This window comes from Melospiza melodia, chromosome 11 (genome assembly GCF_035770615.1).
Source record: "Melospiza melodia melodia isolate bMelMel2 chromosome 11, bMelMel2.pri, whole genome shotgun sequence".
Classification (NCBI taxonomy): Eukaryota; Metazoa; Chordata; class Aves; order Passeriformes; family Passerellidae; genus Melospiza; species Melospiza melodia.
Window position 1 is genome coordinate 14156271 of NC_086204.1, and position 22866 is coordinate 14179136.

At 44.4% G+C, this 22866-nt stretch overlaps 2 long non-coding RNA genes across 3 annotated transcripts in view; both read right to left on the reverse strand.

The window, feature by feature from the left end:
• The window catches only part of LOC134423052 (uncharacterized), a 261702-nt gene that overhangs the window by 40386 nt on the left and 198450 nt on the right, over positions 1 to 22866 (reverse strand). The window lies entirely within an intron of this gene.
• LOC134422777 (uncharacterized) lies at positions 16403 to 22301 on the reverse strand. Its single transcript, XR_010028934.1, has 3 exons — positions 22214 to 22301; positions 21283 to 21635; positions 16403 to 16740 (listed from the first exon to the last, which is right to left on the reverse strand). It is a non-coding gene; the product is annotated as an uncharacterized LOC134422777 (long non-coding RNA).

A 22866-nucleotide genomic window follows, 5' to 3' on the forward strand; every position in this document is an offset into this window, starting at 1 on the left:
ACATCCTCCCTCGGCCTGGCCCAGCGGGGAGGGGGGCACAGAGCTGCTGCAGGGACCCTGGGCACCCCAGCTCCGTGTCCAGCAGAGCCCCTCGCCGTGGAGGTGCCGCTGTTGGCGTGGCTGCCCCCAGTCCCGTCCCAGCCTGCAAGCCAAACCCCGTGTGCCACACCGAGCAAACGCCCTGACAGCCGTGTGAGAGGAGACAATGGACCTGGCAGCACGTGCTACAGGTGACCTGCTATACCCTGGCAACCTGCTACATCCTCCAGATATAAAAAGAAAGGATTTACAACAATGTATTAAAAACACCTTTTGAAAATTAGAACTGCTTTAATACCTCCAAAAAGGAAAAAAAACCCAGGTAATGCCACCTCCAATGTCTCTCCAAATATAGCAATGCTTGGATCATCTTAAAATTAAATATACCTCGATATTTGAACTGCTCAGGCTCCAGAGCCTCAGCCTCTGGCATTTCATAGTACTTAGATAATAAACGAACAATCTTCTTTTATAAAAAAAAAAAGAGAAAGGGATGGGGGTGGGAAGAAGAATGCTGAGGAAATAGTAGCTGTGAAATGGAATCCACAGTTTCAGACACCAGGTCTCATTAATCTTGCTGATGAATAGGACCTTTATAAAAGGAGACCCCGCAGCCGAGAAAATTGAAAGGAAATAGTATGGAAAGTGAAGCAGCAGTTTCTTGTACAAGTTCTTATATGTTTTAAATTAAGTGGCTTTTGTGGAGGCTTGAGTCAGAAAAACAAATCTGAGTAATTCCTTCTTTACAAGAGAAATGCATGTGGATGACACTGATGCTCCTTTTGCTGCAAGCCTTTTCTGGCAAAGAGATTAGATCAAGAATACAGCCAAAAAAGGAATGGAAATGCACTGTTCGGCGATTAGTTTATGACATTCTACCCTATATATAGTGCCTATTTGGCAAACCCTCCTGCAGTTCTGTGTTTTTCATTGCAAGTGGCTTATATCAGTACTGACATCTTGCAGATGTTAGTAGCTTTGATTTTTTTCCCCCATGTTGCAAATGAGTTGGCATGGAAACAACTCTTTTCTGGCAACATGACATATGATTCAAGGCAAAATGCATTTAACACAGATGAATAGTTCAGGAATATGCCTATAACAAAAAGTCATCTTGAAAGCTGCTTTGCATTTGTTGGTGTTTATGACAACTGTTTCAAGACATTCTCAAAAAAAAAAAATCAACTGTTTAAGACTAGGTACCAATGATTAATTTCTCACTGCTTAATGCTACATACTCTACTTCATCCTTGATATATTTGTTTTAATAACAAGAAGAAAACGTTAAGAAAAGAAAAACATTTTGAGGGGTTATTTTCCTGTTCTTTTAAATGACCTTTGCTGTGTTGATTTTTACATTTAGAGACAGTTGTGTAAGCCCCAGTTTAATTCTGGGCCTGCCACAGGCATTCAGAGTGTGCTGCTGCTTCCAGGGACTTGTCAGACCATTTATTGGAGCACCAGTACTGAGGGAGCCCAGCAGTGACTCAGCTCCACTGGCCCTGGGAATTTCCCTGCCTCTGAGCACCAGGACCAGCCCCATGCCCAGAGTGGCACTCGGGTGAGCTCGGCCAGGGGAGAGGGCAGCTGCTGGAGGCTGCTCATGGGGGCACGAGCTTGGCCCTACCGGGTTCCTCCCTGGCCACTGCAACTGAAGCAGGTTAGGAAGAAGCAGCAGTTCCCTCCAAGCCTGTCCCTAACAGCTCCAAACTGATCTTGGGCCTTGGTAAAGGTCTGATTATCCTTTTGGTCTTCTAAAAGTCTCTTTGGAGAAAGGGTGGGGGAAGCTCTCTTTCCAAGAGCAGAACCTGTGCTTCATGTGGCCAGAGCACAAGCAGGAAAGGCCAGGGGAGAAAGCATTGCCAGCCCCTGCTCCCTCCAGCAGACACTGCAGGCATCACTCTGAACAGAGAACCACACTTCCACAAGTTCCAGCACAGCCACAAGCCTGCACAGACACCTGCACAAGTGAGCTAAATGCCATGTAACATGCACAGGGCAACCATGGGGTGCCATCAAGTGTGCACTGAAATGCAGTGCTCAGGCAAAAGGTTATAGCCAGCAAAGTATAAAAATGGCTGTGAAGGGCAGTACAGGTCCCAATCAGCAAAAATCTGGGCACTTCCTTGTAGTACATGTACATCAGATGGACAGATTTGTTGGGGGGGAAAAAGGGCAATCTTTAAATTGCAAGTAAGAGAGTTTCAAACCCAGAGACAAAGAAGCAGAGCCTACAGCAAGGAAGAAGAGATCTTGCACAGGAAACAAGGCACCAGAAACCTCACGGTTTGCAGTCAATGTTGGACACACAATCAGACCTTCTAGCGTTTGTCCAAACCTAATCTGAGGTCCAAACCTTTTGAAATATTATTATTATTACTGGAGAAGTCTGACAAGAACTCACCTCTGTGATTTAGAGGAGTCTGAATTCAATAAAATTAGCATTTAAATGAACCCAATTAAGAAATGCTTCAAACTGAGTCTGCAAGAAGGGAGTATGGGCAACTTGTCTGTTATAAAGCTCTGAAGGGCTACTCCAGCATAGAAAGCAAAATCCTTTTGGGTCACTATAACCAGAGCAGAAAACACCAGGTTCTGTGGGTGGAATGCACTACCTGATAGCACAGATAGGCACTTTTTACTTCATTTTCACAAAAACAAACAAAAAGTCTTGCCTTGTCACATCATACACCACAGCCTATGTCATTGTTCAGATGGCCACAATACACAGAGTAACATCAAACAATTTCAGAAAGCTTTAAGCATTCAGCCAAACAGAGCAACACCTTACCACAGCAGAAGGTTTCAGGTCTCTGCCCACACACAGTAACATCACACCACTCCAGAAAGCTTCAAACATCTGCCCTTCTTGCTCTTTTATCCCCTCCTGTTGATGCCCTGCACCTGTGTGCCCTCTGTTCCCTTTGGTGGTTGCTCAGTGCCCCTGGGCACTCCCTGGCTCGTTGCTGTCAGTGCTGCTCACCTGCTGCTCACAGCTGTACCCATTAGGGATGAGGCTCAGCCACAGCCCCACTCACTCCCAATTACCACACACTGTGTACCTAATTTTTTTTAAAAATTAAGATTAATTGGCAAAGGTGATACATAAGAAGATGGTGACTGCTGCGTGCACAATATTCATCTGACTTGCCATTTCTGAGCATTCAGGCTAGTTTGCAAAAAGTACACAATAAACATAAATGTCTGCCACGTAACAAAGGTTTCTTGAAGCATTGTTTATGTACTTGGCCTCCATAGTGTGGAACAGCCCAATCATGAGAATAAAAAATCTGAATAGACTTCATTTATTTTACTGGTATTTGAATGCAACTTTTTGCCTAATAAATACATCTGTTTTGGATGATAAACTGTCCATTAGAGGAAATTCAGGTGGGTTTATTTTGCGTTCTGTGTTTTGAATAAGCTGCCATTACCTGGTGTTACATTTATTATTTTGTCATTGTTTCTGCCTTCAGCTGAGCAGTACAGAAATAAAATGACAGAGTGAGCTTATAATCACAAGTATTTTAATTTATTAAATAAATGACCTAATTGCTTGCCTGAGATCTATTTTTCTTCTTTCTCTTGACCCTATTGAGAGTTAATCAGTTTCTTGGTGCTAATTAGATGTCAGCATTAGTAGCCTGCTAATACATAAGAGATAATGACACCATCGTGCAAGACACGGTGTCCAACACATGACCCTGTTTCCTTAAATTATGCCCTAAGGATTCATCTGGAAGTCTAAAGGTTGTGTAGTTTTACAGCAGCAGTTCCTTCTTCTGCTTGTGGATAGTGGTACAAGTTTGACAGGCAAGTGGAGAATTAGACAGGAGATATATCTTACCAAGCAGGATGAGGTTTTAACAGGAGTGCTACTGACTCTGTTCTTGTCCCACCTTGTAATTTTAGTCGGCAGTATTTGCTCAGTATGAAAACAATCATACAAAGGAGGCTTAAATAACAATTCTGTATTTCTCTTTTATAGACTAACAAACTGCTGGTAGGTAATTAAGACATACATCTTCCCTTTACAGCTCCATAATCCAACCTGTGTGCTCCAGCACACTGAGGGAGTAGCAGAGAGCATTTTGTGCAACCAAACCTTCATCTGCAGCTCCAGGAGATGCCAGCACAGTACAGTGAGGTTCCACAGGGGCTGTTGCATCAGCCTGTCTGTGCCAGGCAGATGTGCAAAAGATGCACAGCTGAGGAAGGGAGGCTCTTCACAAGCAGGTGAAAGCTTAGGCTTATGACACAGTTTACCACAGCATTGCTGAGCTGGAAGGGAATTCCTCATTTACAGCCTTATGCAATCATCCAGCTCCTGGGGCAGGGGCTGGTGTATCTCCAGTGCCACAGGGTGCTCCCCTCAGCTTTGCCAGTGACCCACATCCTCTCCCAGGTGGGTAGAATTAACTCACAGCTGCAACAAGGCCACATGCATAAGACATGCACTCAGCCTCAGCGTGGAAGTGTTTCCCAAGTGCAACAGAATTGTCTTCCAGGAGTGCCCTGGATGAAAAATTCCCAGAGACCAGCAAGGAAACAGCACCTGTAAAGGCTGAGAGAGGGATCACAGCCCTCAGCACTGCCCCAGCACAGCGGCTCAGGGGTGGCAGGAGACCCACAGCTGAGCCTCTCCCCACACGTGGGCACTGTGAGCAGGGCAGAGGCTCAGCCATGGGGACACTGGGTCAGCTCACAGGCTGGCTGCAGCTCACTTAGCTTTGTGCCAGGGTGGGGGGAAACAGGGAGAAAAGCACTCAATAGCTCTGTTTTATGGAGAACATAATCCAGGTTGCAGTCAGTGCCAAGGCTCAGAACAAGGCCTGCAGCATAACCAGGCTTTGTGTAAAAGATCCTGTCAGAAGAAGCAACCTCACCGAATTTTGGGGAGTTGTTCTTTTCAGGTCTTCACCTCCACAAAGCCACGTTTGGAGCTTGAATCCTAGTCCAAGGCAGCAAACCCCTGTCAGGAAAAGCCTGCTGCCCTCTGAAACATTCTGCATTGTTCAACAGCCACATATGTTATTTAAACAGGCTCCTCTGTCTCTGAAAGTACACTGAGGGTGAGCAGTAACTTTTGCAGTAAAACATATACAAATGGTACTCTCTGCTGGAACAGGGTTCCACTGCCCATCCACCCAGGACATTCAGCATCATGGAGGAAAGCAACTGATCTTAATCCAGTTTCTTGGTGTCAGAGGAAAAAATTAACTCATCCAGCAGGATATCCTTTCAAAGAGAGACTAGGATCTCGATCCTTTCTGTTATAAATTCAGTGAATAAGCCAGCAATAATACATGCCAGTACAGCACTGTTAATCAGTACTGAAATTTGGAAATCAAGTTTCTGGCTCAACATGAGTTCTTGAAGTGTTAAGCACTTAGACAAAAGTTACCTGCCATCTGTCAGATTCATGATGGCAAAAACCCTCCTGTGAAGAGTTGACCTTAAATGTAAATATATGTAGGGCAGAGTAGGGGAGAGGCAATGAAATTGCAATCTTTTCATGATGGTTTGCTCTCAAAACACCGTGACCAGCTCTGCACCTGAAAGTCACTAAATGCATTTTCTGTTTGATATTTTTAAGTGCTTTTGTGCCTGGGAAGTGTTAATGGCTCATCCATTAGTTGTGACCCAGACTTTACAACTTCACCTTGGCTTCATTAGAGCAATTGAGGGGGTTAATGCACTCTACTTTTATCTGGCAGTTAAAACTCCGAGGTTCATTTGTATCAAAGCTGCCATACAAAGGAAAGGTCTTCTTTGAAGGCCCATGGACCTACAGAGGAGTCTTTGAACCAGGGACAATTCCCAAGGGGAAGGCTGGAGTAGGAAAGGAAGCCTTGTTTGGTGTGCAGCCAGCAACAGAAACTCCAGAAAGTCACAGCACCTAGCAGGGATCACAGCTGGGAGGAGAGAAATGCTGCCTTACCAGGCTTCTGCAAGAGCCTCCTGAAAAGTTTTGTTTGTCTGTGTTTCACTAACAAATAACTAAAATGTTGTCCCCCTGGCTCAGTGTCAGGTACAGAGTCAGCCTCGGTGCAGGAGGCTGGAAGGAGTGTGGAATTGAGGGGCTGAAATAACTGAGCCCCAAGCACTGTGCAGCAGCAGCTCCCAACACTCAGGGCTCATGGCGTGGGAACAGGGGACAGGCTGGAAACTCTGGCAGAGAACTCCTACACCAGCTCCTATTGCCAGGTGAAACTGCTCTACCAATCACAGCATGGTCCTTGGGCAGCAGAATCCTCAGCTTAGCTACGTGGTGAGGCCAAACATCCTCCAAAGTGGCCCATTTCCCCTCCAAAATGGGAGGGGAAGAGAGAGAATTAGGTGTCCTGGCTCACTTGTGGACATCCAGGGGGTCTGTGCCTACACAAAAAAACCTGCTGCAACAAACCCTCTGCACTACTGGGAGACAGAAATGTGCTGTTGATTACAGGCATTAAGCATGATAAATGCAGCAGTTACCACTTAAAACACACCCAGATCCCATCACCCAGCTCCACAGCTGTTTCCATGGGGCACTGCAACAACAGAAGGGAGTGAGAAGCAGTAATCCAGCCCTTGAGAATGCATCTGGATCCCCAAAACCTTCTGAGTGCAGACAGATATGGGCACAAATTCCAGACCCAAAGGAAGCAAAATGGAAAAAGAGAAAAATAAGGAAGAAGATGGTGGTTTTTTTTTTAAGCTCTGATCATATGAAAACATGTACCCTCAACTGGATTTGCTGTAGCTCCTGGAGAAACACATGTGAAATTTATCATGTGAGGGAAAGCGCTTTTATGAATAAAAATTGCACTGTTGAACACACTGTCCCCAACAGGCAACACTGAGAACTCTTGCATTTAAAGAAAACAGAATTATGATAGCCCAGAGCCCAACAGTAAGTTCAGCAATTAAAGAAGTTGAAGCACAAAGGAACAAAAAGAGAAGGATGAGAAGTGAAGGGCAGCAGTGGAGGTGTCTGTGCTCTGCCTTGTGGCATTTCCCTGCGGGCAGCAGAGGCAAGGGCTGGCTCCTGAGCAGCACCCAGGGGTGCCTGGCCTCCAGCCGAGCCCCACTGAGGGTGGGGGGCTCTGTCCTTGTGGGCAGACAGGAGGGGCACCCTTGGCGTGCCTCACTGCAGGAGCAAACAGAGCAACACATCCCCATCACAGACCAGGGCCACATCTCCAGCCAGGGACAAGCACACGGCCACAGCACTGTGGGCTGGCAAGGGGGGTCACATTTCAGCCCTGCATCTCCTCTCACTTCATTCTTACCATGTGCACAATTGTCAAGAGACCTGGATATAACCACACCAAGCTTTACTACTAATGCATACAAGGGACTGATTTACACATTGCAGCAGTGTAAATATTTGTCAACTTACAGAACAATTTAAAGACTTTAATTCCACTTGTAAAAATAAAGCTGGGAGGACAAGTGTTATATCATGGCTTGAAGGTGAACATCCCTCCAGAAAGACAGTAAAAAAGTCCACCCACTCTGCCATCTAGCAGATTACATGGTTCTTTAAGTGAACACTATCCACATTTTGGGGGGTTTAGTGAAAGGCTACTCAGAAAAGGGACCTTCATTCATGGTAACTCAAGTTTCCTTGCTCAGGAGAGATTTCCTTGCAACTGGGAGTCCTGGTGTGACTCCCAACAGCTTCCTGGGTGCTTTCATCAGGCACATGCTGCTCCACTAACCTGGCAAGGGACTCTGCAGCAAAATGAGGGAGGGGGTGTGAAACCCAAGCCTGTTCCTCCTACTTAGGGACAAAGTTTATAACTGCAGATGGAAACTTGCTGTTTGATATTGCTAGTGAGATGCCCAAAATGCAGCATTACCCCTGAGTGCATCACAGTATTCAGGACGATGTGCAGCTCTGCTATGAATTATTCTCTGTAAATATCTGCTATATTTAACCAAAAGGAGAACCTGAAATAAAAAGAGAACTGGGCAATATTTGCCAAAAGCCATAGGAAAAAATGGAACCAAAATTATTAAAAAAACCCCAACAAACCTAGAGTCAAATAATAATAGATCACTAATTAGCAAGCTCTTGTGCTTATTTACTGATTAGGTGATAAGTTAACCAATATATGCCTGACCTTTTAAAGTCATATTTCCAGCCACGGAAGTCATGGCTATTAACTGCTACCGGGGTGCCATGGGATTTGTGTTCAGAGGCTTCTTTTTCACTTTGTTGTTGTAGCCTCTCATCTTTTACTGACATTACACACCACTCATCACGATCAGTGTCAGAAGCTATAACAGCATCTGTTGCAGTGGCAGCTTCTGCTGGATGAAGAGTCTCCCCCTTTACCTTAAAGAATGTCAATCATTTCTCATTCTCAGCATTCAGACTTGCTCATCAGTGAGTAACAATTTCCAGCTACACCAAACATGATTTTTGAGTAAACACTGGACTGAGATCATTGGAAATTATTGACAGCTTATAAATCACACTTTTCAGAAACCAGTAAGGAAGGGAAAAAACCCTATCCTTTCCTATTTCTAATGTTTCACTGTCATTTGAAACACCTTCTACCCATGGGACAAAAATCTTGATTTGTGACATGTGAAGGCCTTACAGGAGGCTTTCTGTAGGATACTTTACAGAGGCCCCTGTCTCCTTTCTGCTAGTAGCCCCACTGGAGAGGAAGGGGAGGTAACAGAAGCTAATTAAGGAAAATTAAGATCATTTAACTATCACACTGGGTGCCTAAGTACCCAGTTAAGTTTTTCCCCTGGAATAGCTGATATTCATTATTCTTAGCATAACTACCCCCTTCCAATCTTTCTGTGCAGTGTTTCCCACAGCCTCAGTCCAAGAGGTGCCTGAGCAACCCCAGGACCTTGTCCTGGCCTGCCCTTCCTTGTCTGCTGAGGAGTGACAAGCAGGGACCCCAGGGTTAGAAGCTGCATGCATAAAAAAGTTACTTCTAAAACCAAACCAAGTGGAACAGATCAATATGGACACAAGAGAACAAGAATCTATAGAAGAGAAAAATGGTGCCAAACTCATTTCCAGGGAGGTGAAACTTGCCTCTGTGGGAAGGTGCCTATTACTCCATGCAAGAAGCAGATGTTGTGCCCTGTCTGGCAGGTTTGCCTGCTGCTCCCATGGCATCATGTTCCCCTGGAATATGGGCACAGTTTGGAACTGCAGTCCCCCAGCCCTTGGAATGTAAGCACAGCTCAGCTGCACCAGCACTCAGCTGTGGTGCTGGGGCTTTCTCCTAGGAAAGGCTATGAACATAAAAATCACAGCTCAAAAACCCAAAAATTTCAAGCAATTCAGCAAGGAAAAAACAAAGTGTCTGCATTTCTCTGCCTCTTGTGTCTGAACTTTTCACTCAAAAGCTTAGCATTGCTTTTCCAGGTTTTCCTTCAGCTTTATTGGAAGTCAAGAGCTGTTGACTCACAAGCAAGCCTGAAGAAAGACACACTTTCCTAAAGTTGTGTTAAATTTAGAGGCTTCATACACCCTCTTTTGCTCCAGTGTGGATTAATCAGGCACTTCCTCAGCAGCTGCCTTTTCCTTCCATTAATTAGCAGCTCATGGTGCCGCCCTGCAGCACATGCTGACACCACCCTGGCAAGGAGGGCCCTGCTCCCAGCTCAGTGCCAGCCTGGTGAGGGGAGGAGCAGCTCCAGGAGCCTGCAGGAGCTGGGGCTTCCAGGACAAGGCTTCTTGCTTGGTGCCACTCATTCCCTCTGATCATCAGGACCCAAGCACCCCACTCAGGCCAGGAAGCACCCAGCCCAACATCCACAGCCCCAGTGCCAGCAGGCTTCAATGTCACCTCAGGTACAGGAGCTGCACGTTAGAAGCTGCCTCTGCCAGACCTTAGCAGTAAGGTAGAAAAATGGAAAAGAGAACATTTTTGCATGTTCTTCAGAGAAATGTACTTCACAATAATGTTTCCTGTAATAGCCAATTTTTGAAAGTTTCCTGTGCTATGCTCAATGCTTCTTTTCCCTTTTTTTAGTATTGAGCTTGTCAAAAACTCTTAGGAGCTATCTTTCTTAAATAATAAAAACTGCTTTTTTTTTTCTTTGTAGCAAAGTATAGGCCTTTTTCAAAATAGAGAGGACTAGAAATCTCCAGAAAGAATTTCTTACATCACTTCCCTCAAGCAAGGCTTCTCTCTGATTCCTTTGCTAACCAGAGGACCATGGCAGAGCTGAACTGTCTTCACCGGAGGTCAGACCCTCTCCAGCTTCTCCTGCATTCCTTGTGCTTCAAAACAGAGCAGAGATTTACCCCAGGGTTTTAGACTGGCATAGATGGAAATGTTTTGGAATGTTTTGAATGGGAAAGAAGTGGATACTTCCCACAGAGATAACTTCTCCATTTCAGCAGAAGCTTTTGAGAATAAAAACCAATGACCCATGTTTGTTTTTTGCTACAACAAAAAGACTGGTTTACCTTTCATTTGCTAAGTACACATAGCTAACTATAGTACTTGCACAGCTAAAAAGTATCAATATCAGCCCTTAACACAAGTACTTCCTCACTCCCTGGGCAGGTGCAGCTGGTCCTTCCCAACTCTCTCAGCTCAGAAGGAGCTGGCTGAATTACAAAATCACATCTTAAAAGAAGTAACCAAACACTTTCCTCGACCTTTTTCACCATCAGAGAGTTTATCACCTCCCCAAGTAACAGCATGGAGGGAAGAGGAGGAAGAAGGGATGGGGCAGCAATTCATTATCTCACATGCTCCAGCTATGCATAATCTTTTGCTTTTCCTATACAGATGGTTTCTGGAAACTTTCTCCTCCCCCTTCCACCTTCCTTTCAAGAGAGGTCCTAAAATATTTTATTAAGAGTCTGATCACATCTACTGTACCCTTCTCCAGCCAGGGTAAACTTTATTTCTCTTTCCCTGCTTCCAAAAGCCCTTGGGAGGTCTAAGGTCTGGAGAGAGCTGAAGAGAGGGATAGGAAGAAAGGAAGAAAGCCTTATTTAAAGTTCTCCTCTTCTGCTTTACAAAAGTCAGAGTTGACACCATAGGAAGAACTTCATAAAATGGATCAAAAAATCTCCATGTCAAAGCCCACAGATACCATGCAACCTACTGCTACTTCTTGTCATTCCAGAGCAAAATAAGGTGCAGAAAAGGCCCAAGCATCCCCAGACTGAAGCTGAAGACAATGCAAGGCTGGATTTTACTGATAGGTGGATTCAGTGGGTGTTTTCTGTTCTCAAAGCAAAAAGTCTGCATTTTAAAATGTGTCGGCTTTTTAGTGACAATTCAACATTCTGTAAAGGGTTCTAAATGTCAAATGTGGATTGGGCTGAAATCTGAAATTCATTAAAGTGGATGGAAATTCCAAACTACTACTTTTAATTGTGGGTTCAAAGGAGAATGTGGACAGTAGGACTTGTCTTCAGGGCTATGACCCAAACTCAGAGAGCTTGGACTTTTGTATTGATCTTTACTGAGCTCTCAAAACCACAAGTGCAAATGCTCAATTTATCTTACAGAAGTTGCCAAGGAGCAAACTAACCCTCAGCAGCCTTTCCACAAAATTCACCCACTCCCACAACTGTAGCTTGTCATGGTTTGTTTGCCTGCATAATGCTCAGTGTTTCCAGCTGAGCCTACGACCAAATGTGCAAAAGTGATGAACATCCCTGTTTCTCGAAGTTTAGCACTGTAATTTTGAAAATCACTGCATACAGAAGTGCTGCTTATAGAGTCTTAATGGCAAGATTGGGGCTGATACAGACAAGGCTGGCAGAGAGCAACTGTTGTTATCAGTACCTGTGATTTGTTGAATGTCCTAACTAAGCAATTTTGAGAGATGTGAAAAGTGGTATTGCTTGAAACAAGTGGTATAGAAAATGATGAAAATACTCAAATGTGAGATAATCTTAGAATAAAAATGGAAAGCAAACTCAAAACCAGTGTAGAATGACAATATATTTTATGAACAAAGAAAACTATGAGTCAGTCAATTCTGGATTGAATTCTGGATTGTCTTTTTCTTTTCTTTTCTTTTTTTTTTTTTTTTTTTTTTTTTTTTTTTGTTTTGTTTGTTTGTTTGGGTTTTTTAAACTTTCTGCATACCAATACATCACTTTGCACTTCCAAATTCAGAGTTCTGGGATAGCATCTCCATAAATGGAATTGAAGTTTTACTTCATGAAGGTTTTCCTTTGTCTATTTTCTATTTATGTTTTACCAATATTGTACAGTATAAAATAAGTCTTTTAGGATAGATTAAACTGCCACCAGAAAAACATATTCAAAGCAAAAAATAAAATTGGCAAAATTAGTCATTTTCAGTGAAACAGCTTTCCAGGTCAAAGATTACTTGCTGAAGAAACACTAGCTGAAGATGCAGCATTATAAATGGTCTTCTCTCAGCCACTTGTACCAGTGGTCGAATAATTCATTTCTTAGTAAGAAATATGATGGTCTATTAACAGAAAGAAAGATTAGGTGCACATTAATCAAACATTTCAGAGATGTATAAACATGCATACAGCATCTAGGAATATCCCATTACCCTATTTCAGAAGATATATGTAATCAATATTTCAAATATATCTAGTTAGTTTCATATCATTGACTTTTAAATAATCTCTCCCTCCCCCCCTTTGTAAAATAGGCAGAGCTTTCAAAGGCAGCATCAGTAATTTTCTGAAGTGCTGCTTGACCAAAATAAGTATTTAAGCTGGGCTTTCTGTGCTGTTCAAGCAAACCAGGCTGAAGACAAACCCAATGTGATCAACCACAAACAGGCAGAAACAAAAAGATTAACTAACTACTGTTATAGAGTGCTTTTGGAAGAGCATTGACTTGAAATAGCATTAATTCCTCACCTTTATCTGGCTGAGGGGAGCTTCTAAAACATTGGCTTTTCTCCCTGCCCATATTCTAACCATTAAAAAACCATTAAAATACATTGGTGGAAACCAGTCTATTAGAGGCAAAATTTGTTGTTTGTACTGTGGCATTTGCAAACATCAGTCTTTTCACTACTGGTTGCATCAAGTAAATATGTTTTGATTTGATAGCTGCTTGTTTCCAAGAGGAGCTCTAGGGAAAGGGAGAGTCCTTTGGCCCATGGCAACATTTACCTGGTACTCTGCTGACAGTCCCTCTTATTATTCCATGCTTCTTGCAGGGGGAGGACTGATTTAAAATAGAAGACTTCCTCATCTCTGGACATCAATTAATACAAGCACAGTAGTCTCTGAGCTCCAGGATGCATTGCATTCTTTTCATAAAAACTGTAGCCTGAAACTCTGTTTTTCCCCCAAAAAAACTCACAAGAAATGGTGCATCTTTCAAGAAGGGCAGTGGAAAGAGTACGTAGGGAAAAATACCTGCCTCCAAAATCAATACTCTCAAATCATATCTGATAGCCAGCAGTTGCAATTTTAAAGTAAATCTCCCAGTATGGAACTGTCTCACCAGAGTAAGAGGCTGTTAGCTAGTTATTTATTAGTAAATATGGAATCAGAGTTTTCACAGACATGAAAAAAAAAAAGTCTGTGAAGAAATCCAGATGCCTATTTCACGTTGTACTCTAAAAAACCTGGAGTATGCAGCATTCCTTTCATTAGCTCTGCACATTTCCTCAGGCTTACACAGCTTGCACTTCAACACCTTTAATTTGGTGGCTCTGTGTTGGGGAGCACATTTCTGAGCTCAGTCTGGGAAATGTTCGTAGGCATTTGTGTTGGGCTTATTCATAGAGGGATGGCTGGGAGTTGGCTTCATCCAGCCGTGGGAGATTTGACTTCTCTCCATGCAGCTGAAGAAAGGACACAGCCATGAGTCACCTAATTGCCTTGAAGCAAATGTAGATTCCTCCTGACAGCACTTGGATTTTTAAGCTCAGAGTTTACCAATGGGCAGCTTGTGTTTACACAAAAATAGAAAAAGAGAGAAGCAGCTACTTTAGAGGTGGTGAAAATGTTGTAGGTCTCATAGAGAAAGCAGCATGAGCTCTGGAACCTTCCTGTACTTCCTGGGAATAACAGAAATTACAGGACCTTTTGCTGGTGTGGGCTCCCCAAAACAGGCAGGAGAATCTGCCACAGGGCTGGCAGGTTTTGAAAGTTGCTAGAGAAAAGGGGGGAGTGCTTTTTTCCTGTGTATTTTCAGGGTCTTAAAGCACTATAGAATGTGTGAGGACAGCTGAAAAGGGAGCCCACAACTACAGATGGTCAGAGAAAAGGAGACTTTCTGGAAAGTCTTCCTGAAGAAACCGGGCTTCTCTTAGGACTGATGTATGTGAAGATGCCTGTGTGACAGCCTTTGGATCTAGATGAAAGACAGCTTGGAGAATCAGGCAATCCAATTACTTCTCTTAGATGGCCCCAGTAACAAAATGATCCGAATGAGGGACAGAGCGTCACTCTTGAGTGAAAACCATGCAGAAGTTCTAAAAGACTATGAAAAATAGTCTAGAGCTGCCATAATCCATCACAGCAGAGCTGGAGAGATTTTCATTCTTGGACTTTGAGTCAAGGAACACGCTCATCAGGCAGCAAGGGTTCAGCCAAGAATGTTGTTTTAATAAGCACTGTTAAAGCTAAATCAAAAGAATGAAACATGAACATAATGTTTGCTCTTGAACAGAGACATGCCCATCTACTGAACCAGCTCCTTTGCAGTGTTTACTCAACACCCAGGGAGCCCATCTGCCCTTCCCTCCCCAGGCTCTCCCAGGGGAGCAGGGAGCTGTCGGCACAGCTTCCCTGGCAGCACAGCACCACGGCCCCACGCTGCACAGGCTGTGCCACCAGCTCCAGCTGCCACCAGCTCCTGTGGGACTCCTGCGAGGCTGCTGCCAAGGGCCAGCACACCCAGACAGGCACTCACGAGCCCTGCCTACACTAACACCCTGGACATCTCTTCCTCTGCAGACCCACGAGTCTTCTGAGACGAAACAAAGGTGAATTGCACAATCAAGGGTTCCATCTGCACACTGCTTTCCAAAAGCCAGATTCCCTCCCCCTTGCACATGGAGCAGTCACGTGTGTGCCCAAAAAGCAAACTGCTGTACATGGACACTGGTGCCACCACGTAAAATTTAGCTGGGTGACATGTACAGTGTATGTAGTATGGCAGCTGGGCTGGTGCTCCAAAGGATGCCTATCTGACTTTGTGAAACAGGTAACCTTTTGGGATTAAAGGAGTTTTTTGGCCCTTGCAGGTGCAGTCAGGTAATGGTTGCTGTATTTTGCCCATGTATGATCATTAGTGCTCACATTAACTCTGAAAGGGCCAATAAGCAAGGAAGAATATTCTGAGACTTTCCAGTTGCTAAGGCAATGAATTAATCAGCATGTATGTGTTCAGCAGATTCACATGATCCTGCCAAGGCCTACAGCTTTAGGTCTCCTGCTATATTTTTGCCAGCATGAGAGAAGGGAGCAGAGGAATTGGCAGGGAATGAAGTGTCAATGGTTAGGGCTGTAATAAAAAATTTGGAAGGAGAAAGCAGCACCTACTGCAACACATTCATGTATTATGTGATGTTATAGCATGCCAACAAAATGAGGCTCTTTGCCACCATTCTGTGCTACAGCTTCATTTAGCCTAATTATTGGGTATAAAATCCCCTTGTCCAGTAAGAGCTGATTCCTCCTCCCAGAGTTGTGAATCCAAGCTGAACAGCGTTCAGTGCATTTGATCATATTTACAGACCCTGAACCAACCCTTCAACTGACATGACATTGCTTCACTTAAATCATTAAATTTCTGTCTATCTCAGGAGCTGAGTTCTTTAAAAGCTTCTTGGAGTAAGATGCAAACCAGCCAAGCAGCACCGACACCATTTCCAAATCCAAGAGCATCAGTGCATGCTCTGGAGGGCTGAGGACAGCACACATAGCTGATATGCTTAGGTGAATCTACACTTTGTAAATGGTTTTGATGCTGATCAGGCAGTCCAATATAGTGGCTATAAATTAAGTACCATGATCCCTTCTGGCACATGCAATTAACCAGGAAAACAAAAAACCCCAAAACAAACAAACAAACAAAAAGAAAGGAAAGCCAAACCAAGTTGCCTTTTTTGAGTTCGGAACATCAAATGAAGTTGTTTGGGTTTTGGGTTCAGGATGAATTCCCTTTTACACACTTAAATACACAAGATGAGGTCTTTAATACAAGTCAGGAGTTAGCCAATAAATCCTATCCCTGTCACTTCCCTCTAGGCCATAGTCATGGGAATATTTAGTGGCCAACACTTGCACTGTTCTGTCCCTGAGCTGCTGTGCTGCTTCCTTTTGTCTTTTACAGACAGAAGCATCACTGTGCAGCTGTACCTAGAAGATAATTTTTGAATACTTTTACACATGCAGTTGTTGCATCTGGTGATCCATGCCCCCTTTTCAGTTTGCAGCCCCTCTGGTTTCCTAAGGAAGCTTATCTGCTCTGTTATCTAAAGTGAAGGGTAGCCTCTAGCTAGGGCCAATACAACCCCCTACATTCAGTGAGGTTTAGCCAAAGCTGAAATAAAAAGGTGCCTCTAAAGGTGCCCGACCTTCAGGGTCACTCTGGGGTGAGACAGATCCACTCAAGCTACCACCATAAGCAGGCAGCTGGTAATCACCACATCTGCAGCTCTGGACCCAGCCCTTACCCCAGACCTTCCAGTCTGGCTTTGTGTGGATGTAAATCTTCTTACCAGTGAAGTGAAGATAATGCCACTTCAGCATACTGCACACTGTAGGAGAATTAAATGGATAAAGTTTATAAAATGTTTTATGTATCAGACAAAGTATATATAAGACCTGAACATTCTTACTGAAAGCTCCAATAGCTGAATATCAGAAAACTAATAGGGAGAAAGGCATTAGAGACCTGGCAGAGAGACTAGGCCTGATCTTTGGCACTAGTGCTCATGGAAAATCAATTTAATCTCAGAGGAAAGCAGCCTTGGACACCAGGGCACCAGGGCTGGGCATGCAGGGGCACCAGGGCTGGGGGTGCAGGGGCACCAGGGCTGGGTGGGCACAGCACCAGGGCTGGGTGGGCACAGCACCAGGGCTGGGTGTGCAGGGGCACCAGGGCTGGGTGGGCACGGGCACCAGGGCTGGGTGTGCACAGCACCAGGGCTGGGTGTGCACGGGCACCAGGGCTGGGTGTGCACAGCACCAGGGCTGGGCGTGCACGGCACCAGGGCTGGGTGTGCACAGCACCAGGGCTGGGTGTGCACGGGCACCAGGGCTGGGCGTGCACAGCACCAGGGCTGGGTGTGCAGGGGCACCAGGGCTGGGCGTGCACGGCACCAGGGCTGGGCGTGCACAGCACCAGGGCTGGGTGTGCACAGCACCAGGGCTGGGTGTGCACGGGCACCAGGGCTGGGCGTGCACAGCACCAGGGCTGGGCGTGCACGGCACCAGGGCTGGGCGTGCACGGCACCAGGGCTGGGTGTGCAGGGGCACCAGGGCTGGGTGTGCACAGCACCAGGGCTGGGTGTGCATGGACACCATGCCCAGGGCCCATGGCCACGCCAGGGCTGGGTGAACACAGACCGTGCTGCCCTGTCCTGGCTGTGGCCAGGGTGGCTGCAGCCCCTGTGCCAGGGCACGAGGCCCCAGGGAGCCCGGCCAAGGCCAAGGGCACAGCCCAAGCACTGGGAGCTCCAGGCAGAAGGGCTCGATCCTGTCTCGACATCCCAAGCACGACCACCACATCCAGAGCTGCCCCACGAGCCCTGGGCCACCCCTCCCAGGGGCCCTGCCTGTGCCAAGGGCAGCCCTCAGGGCTGTCACTGCCTCCTTCGAGCCCTGGGGTGATGCAGCCATGCACTGGAGATGTAAATGCTCCAAACATTCCTTTGATTTGAGGGTTATTTTGCTTTTCCTAATAATTTCTTGATAACAATATAATTGGATGAGTCCTTAAGGCCATTTCATGTACAAGATTTATTGGGAATATTACCTGCATATTTAGAGTTAAGAGGGACAAATATTTTATTTCCTTTTTTTATTGTCCCATTATTTATAGAGTTCTCTTTGAATCTTGTAAATACATTTTTTCATTTCCCTTCAGAGTTTGTCTTTCTCTTTGGCAAACATTGATTTTTTTTTCATGTTTTTTTCCAGTGAACCTTGAAATTAAAATGTCTTTTTTTGTTTAATTTCTTTTTTTGTACACTGGACTCATTGTCAGCACAGCAAGAGCAAGGTGCTTTGTTAGATTACTGCTGCTTCAAAGCTGCTGAAAGGAAGAGTTGACCACATTTTATTATTTGTGTGCAGTTCCTTCATCGGTTGCAATTATTCTCTTTCACAGACAAAGCCAATCCCAAGTTCTCAGCATTTGAAGGAAGCATTTTAATTTTTTTTTTAGTGTTTGATAATCAACTTTTACTGACTATACCAGTTTCAAGAATTGTAGAAATATTTGTCCTCTTAGTGGACAAATCACATGCACAGAAACAGCTATATACAAATATAGTAAGGTTTACAGGCAGAGAGAGTACATTTTATTGGACCAGCTGATATAGTTGGGGGGAAAAAAAGGAAAAGCTCTCAGTCACACAAGCCCTCTGAAAGCATTTCTATTTTCTCATCTATATCAACTGTTCTAATAAAAAATACTACTTCTCTCTGCAAACCTTTCCTCTCTCCTATCCTTTTACTATTACAGCTACAGCAACAGTATTTATAGAAAAAAAAATAGTATTAATATAGCAAAGAAAGCGTATCACCATTTTTCAAGTGTTTTTCATCAAAACTACTGTCTGTTCCCTTTCCTATAATAGAGATTTTATTTTTAAAGTAGAGTATTTTTAGAAAATAATAATTTTTATGATAATTACTTGGTCATTGTCATTTTATCTGCTGCAGCAGAAAAATTCTCTATTACAGAGTCTTCACAAAGGATGCTTTTTTCTTTTGCTAAGTAGCCAGGGCACTGTAGGTTGTGAAATTAAAAGCTTAAATTATAGTAGGGTAAAGTGGTTGGACCTAGGAACACAGATACATTTGTATCTTTGGTCAGCCTGGATGCCATCAAAAAGTTCGGAAATTTTTCAAAATATTCAGCTACAATGAAATCCTCCATAAATTAAACAGGTTTTCTTTAGCTTTGTGACCTAGGGTTATACATTATGCTAAGCAAGTAGAACAGTCTATGTTCAAAGGCTAAAGAGCAGGTAGTAAGTGTTTAAAGCAGCAAGAGTCGTGTTAAAAAAAAGGTATTTAAAAGTAGATTGTTCTAGGCTATAATAAACTATGAATTGTAAAAGGTTAATTGACAAAATGATACTCATTTAACGCTATTTCTGTAATAGCAATCATTGCTGAATTCATAATTCAGGGGTCTTGCTATATTGACAATCACATTTCCTCGGGAAGACTGCAGTTATTCCCTCGGTCTGTTTAACCTGTGGTAGCTGGTTATGGATTTACAGGCAGACACAGGTACCTGTGCCCACTGTGCTGCTGGTTGGAAAGACAAACAGCATCCTGCAGCCCGGGGCAGCCAGGAATGCGAGGGAGATTCCTGCCAGGAGCTGACCTTTGCCTGGCTCCCATCCCAACCCTGCGCTGGCGTGGGCCATGGTAATTACCCTCACTGCACATCTGGCATTCAACGAAGGGCAGCCTTGCCTCAAGTTTGCTTTGCTTAGGTTCAAATCCCATTTTTGCAGAGCCTCTGACCTGCAAATCTGATATGTTCTCCTCCAAACTGTATTTCTTATTCAATGAGATGCTATGTTAGCAGGGAACAAAACAGTAAGATTTTAATAGCAACAAACATTCAGTCAAACTCTTTCCTTGGACACATTGTCAGAGTGGCAGAGATATCCTCCTCATGACAGAAAAGATTCCTTTATAATTTTTTTTCCCTAAGATATTATGCCAAATGAGAACTATTTTGTTTGTTTATGTTATCAATTTTGTAAAAAGCAGCAGTTCCTCAACAGAAGGACAAATGGAGTCGCTGCAATTGTTGTTTTGCAGAAATAACTTCCCAGGCACTGGCTGCATCAGCAGCTTTTGTGGGCAGAGTGCAGTGCCACACAATCACTTCTATCCATGCCTGCCACAAGCTGTAGCCAAAAAAATGGCACAGGCTTGCTAAGAAGGGGCTATATAATGTCTCCTTAATTATGATTCGTTGCTTCTTTTTTTAACAGTACAAACTTGTCAGCTATAACAAAAGATGTTTAAGAAACAAAGCTTGTCAAAATAAATGAATTAAGAGCATTCATGCTTTTCCAGAGTGTGAAGAAGTTTGTAAGGTGATAATGAATTTCGTAATGCATTAGCCACACTTCTTAAATGTGTGTACCACTTACTCCATAACTTGCAAAAGTTTTGTTATTTTCACTGAATCTCCAGTTATGGGCACAAATTAGCAAGATTTGATTGTAATTGGACTTTGAGCAATGCAGCTATTATTCTGCCAAGTGCAAGGTGTTTTCTCTGCGCAGAAGCCTGTTAAAGTGGCATGGAATCCACATGAAATCCACAGGCATGCTCCCACTGCCTTTGCTGTACTTGGCAGAGCCTTGTGCTGCAGAAGGTGTAGAGCATCTTCTGCCTGCCAGGATCCTGCCAGGGCATGATGGGCTGTCCCCCTGCACTGGCAGGGGAATCCTGCCTCGGGAGCTGGGGTTAGACCTGATCCCAGGTCAGTGCCGGAGTTCATCTAAAGCAGGGCCAGGCTATGACTCAGGCTTAGCTTCCAGTGACAATTTTGGGTCTGCTTTCCCAAGCCATTGCTTTCTTTACATGTATGGGTGCCCTTCCATAGAGCCAAGAAATTCTGTCCAGGCATGACTGAATGTGGGCCCAGCAGTATCACCAATTCCACCTACACACAGATCTGTGCATGCAGCTCCCTGCTGGCTTTAATCCCTTCCTGAACTGGGCACCAGCACAATCTTCCCATCCCTCTATGAGTCTAACCTTCCAGCTCATTGACTGTTTTCAGAACCAGCTCAGCATCTGCCTAAGATCCATTTCATTTCCATGATTTTGTCCCCTCACTGTCACATCCATGAATGTTCACAAGTTTATGGTTCTCTCTATCACTGCACCAATCTCGGTGCTCCTTTCAAATAACAGAGCTGCTGGAGAGAGTCACTGATCTGAGAAATTTTTGTGTGCAATAAATGAGCACCCAGAACTTCCTTCATGTAAAGAAATATTTGCAGCAGTGACATGGCATAGCTCATTTGGCATTTCATCAGATGAGAACTCATAATAGTTACCACAAAAACCAGATTATGCCGATGACTTCTACTTACCTAAACCAAATACTCTGAAGAACTGCTCAGATTCCTGCAGCCTCCTAAGATTGTGGCATTTGTTTTCCAAAGACCAAAGGCAGCTTCTGCAGACCCCTTGGAGCAGTGACAGTACTGTCACATTTGGCTGCCTGGGGTGGCAGGGCTCACTCTCACCATCCTGCCAGGTGCTGGGAAGAGAGGCTGTCTCCCACCTCACCACCTCCCTCCTGCTGCACCTTGCACAGAGACACTAATATCACACTGGATCCAGGCTTCTCCAGCTCCTGGGGACCTCAGCTCACAGTCCCAGCCTAAAAGCTCAGGTTGAGGCCTGCCTTGGTGGCTGAGCACACACTTATTTGAGAGATGCTCTGGAAAACAAAACAAGTTTGCTGTATTCACCATGATAAACCCAACAGAGTTTTTAAGGAGCTGAGCTGTTTTCAATCCAGCTCACACACAGCTACGGACATCTTCAACCCATGTACTTTCTGATTCTGATAGAAATTCTCCCCCCTGCTATTTAGAAACAGACACAGGCACAAGGAGGTCAATACTTCTGGGGGTCTGGTTTTAGATTTTTGGCATCAGAAGCATGAATGAACAGGGAAACAAAGACTATAGGAGATGCATGGTGGAGATGTATCAGCGGCACAGAAGAAAAAAGGTTGGACAGATATTCAGGGGAACAGTCTGGGACATTGGCCCTTGCCCTGGCCTCTCAGTGATCCCTGGCAAGATGAAGGAGTACAGCACACACAAGAAGAGTTTTTCCTAGAGCAATACAACTCAGTTATCACTGGAGTGTGTCTGCATCCCAAGGAAATGTACAGAGATTCAGGCTACCCAAAAGGAAGGGAAGTCTGTGTATCTGATGGCTCTTTCACAGCCCCACTGGGTTATTCCTGATGCCCTACTGCAATGTGCCATGCAGATGTGTCTCCCTCACCTGCAGTGGGACCAAAGCTTGCAGCAGCAAAGGAGAAGCTTGCAGTCCTCAGTTATGGGGGATGATAGGAAGCTATTCCAGAGCTGTGGAATACTGAAATAGCAAAATGCATTTGGAAGCTGCTAACTTATACAGCAACCATTCCTATCCTCACAGCAGCCAAATGGAAGCAAGTGTAAAAGCAGAATCTCGCCAGTCTTATTCATTCACAGGCAGCAGAAACAAAATCTAAGCTTCAAACTCATGATTAAAACAGGGTTCTAGAGTGGCAAGTAGACCTGAACACTTGTGCCCAGAAAACAGTAGGCTTCAAACAGTTTGAATACCCATCTCTGTGGGAGATCCAATATGCTGCAGAAAGAACTGTTCATGAAAGTCAAAAATAATGCCAGCACTGAAACAGTCCAATCTGCAATAATATTTTCTATTAGATATTTCACTGCAACAGCCAGAATTTTAATGAAGAATATGGCAATTTTTAGTTAACAATGGAAAAGGCATTTCCTAAAGGTGGGATACGCCATACCTGTTGCCTGGCAAACAGCTCACAGGATGCAGTTTACTTCATGGGCAGAGGAAATTGCATCTCCCCAGAGTGGGAGCTCCCCCTTCTGCAGCCTGGCAGGTGCCAGCAGCAAGGACGGGTGGGAAAT